The sequence below is a fragment of the Oratosquilla oratoria genome, chromosome 6, assembly GCF_046742065.1.
Source record: "Oratosquilla oratoria isolate Oo_2021 chromosome 6, ASM4674206v1, whole genome shotgun sequence".
Classification (NCBI taxonomy): Eukaryota; Metazoa; Arthropoda; class Malacostraca; order Stomatopoda; family Squillidae; genus Oratosquilla; species Oratosquilla oratoria.
Genome location: NC_134782.1, coordinates 38,420,957 through 38,423,384, shown reverse-complemented (window position 1 = coordinate 38,423,384; position 2,428 = coordinate 38,420,957).

Below are 2,428 nucleotides of genomic sequence, written 5' to 3'. Positions count from 1 at the left end.
TGTACCTAATTTCCTGTACATTACAATTAGATTTAAACGAGTTAGAATATAGAATAGGTCAACACACACACACACACACACATATATATATATATACACGAGGGAGAAAAGAACAAAAAATACGGAACAGTTTCATGTAGCTCTCTCTCGCTCCATTGCTTCCAACTCGGGCAGTAGGCGGGAGACAGGAATGACCTTTCATCCGCGAAGAGCTAAGATGAGGGGGGTGGGGGAATGTTGGTGGATGGGAGTGGAATGGGTAGGAATGGGTACGTGCCTTTGACTTGGCTACCTCCCTTGTGAGGGGGAAAAAGCCCATGATATATATATATATCATTAAGAAGACAAATAGCAAGGTTACCTTCAAGAAAAAAGTCAAGGGTTACTATATGTCTCAGCTATGGACAGAGAACAGCCTTGACTTTGTGTACTACTAGCTTAGTGAGGGATACCTGAATCCATGAGTAATACCACCCATATCTGCGTTCACTCATAACTGTTTCTGACCTCCCCTCCCCCCCTTTTTTCAGAAGTTTAGTTAAGCATAACAATGATTGATGTTTACAAATTGGTTTCCACCCTTGTTTTGCCAGTCATAATATGGCATATGCCTCAGGTAGGTTCCGAGAACAGTTATGATCTGACCTCTTTCCTCATTCTCCTTGTTGTTTTACTCATTCGAGTACTGGTCCCCTGTACCCTACCTCTGGTGCTTCAGGTTATAATGTACTACCCATAGTAATTGCCCACTCCGTCCTGAGATTCAGGTAAAATGTTAGATTTAATTAATAGGTAACCCTATTAGGATTCACTATAACTACATGTTGTTACAGATGTTGAATATTGTAGTATATCAGTAATGGTCCTACTCTGATATAGTACTCACTCATCCATGTTGATACAGATGTAGTAATGGTACTACTCCGATATAGTACTCACTCATACTGTTTTGTTACAGTTCATCATTATTTTGTTGTTCCTTTGCTGAATGCAAGGTTCCTTTTGGATGGTGCTCAAATATTCGGACTCAATGTTCCTACGTTGTACAAAAATTTCAGTAATATTAGCAAATCTTTAATTATGTTTTCGTGTCATATGTGTACTGACTGGTATTACTCATGAGTGTCTCTGGTCCCCTCAACCCCCTATGTATGTTTGTCCGTGTGACTTAATGTAGAAAAATTACCTGATGAGGACCACAATGGAAATAAGCGTTCATGCTTTTTGTGTTATCCTCGGCAATTTACATTTATTATTTCGAACTATGTGTTCTTGTCATTATTTGCACTTCATGTACATTGATTTATTGCCAAATAAAGTCTATCTATCTATCTATCTATCTATCTATCTATATATACATACACACACACATATATATATATATTATATATATATATATATACACACACACACACATATATATATATATATATATATATATATGTATATTTACAGATAGATAAATAGATAGTTCTATAGATAGGTAGATAGATAGACAGATAGACAAGATAAAAATGGCATACAAACCGAGCTGGAAAAGTTTTACTGGAGAGTGATGGACCAGAAATTGAGTGACTGGAAGAAGGTGTTACAAGAACAAAAGACAAGGTATGGTGCTACAGGTGCCGCATATCAACAGTGATGTCAACTTAATATCCGCTAAATTAAAGTTAAACTTTATATGTGTAGAGCGGAACCCCGCCTATTAGGTGTAAGACCAAATCAGAAAATCTGAATATCAGTTTTGGTGACGGAAAAGTTATGTCATCAATGAAATCATCTTGCCGCACGAAGACTACAAGTATCGTTCCGCTTTGTATAAACCAGTTCTCATTTTTTTCCCGTTACGAACACCGAGTCACCAGACCATCGACCCGTACCTCCAGAAACTGACATTGAATACAGAATGGTAATAAGACTAATTAAATATACAATGGTATCGCAATGGATATAAAATGTTTCAAATGGTAATGACTTTATTCATCTGTCAAGCATCAACATAAAGAACAATGTACAGTGATTCTACACATACAGATTTAAATGTTTAAGTAATCTTTCGCTAGTCATCTAAGTACCCTGGAAACCATCCCATGAACTCCAGATTGAGAATCCCTGGACGTTTTTTAAGAATACAAAATACAAAAATACAAGAATACAAAATACAAAAACTATTGACTCTACACATGTCAATCACCATTCGGAGGTTCTAAGGGACTTTTATGTCAGGTAGAGGGTTCCAATCATCAATGTACACCCTGTCACTCATAAGAACATAAGAATGGAGGAGACTGCACGAGACCGTAAGGCCTACACTAGACAGTTCCATGTCCCTTACCACCTGTCATCCCTATCCATAAATTTCGTCTCTTAAAACAACCAATTGTTTCAGCGCCCATTACATGATGACAGTCTATTCCACAGCTCGTCA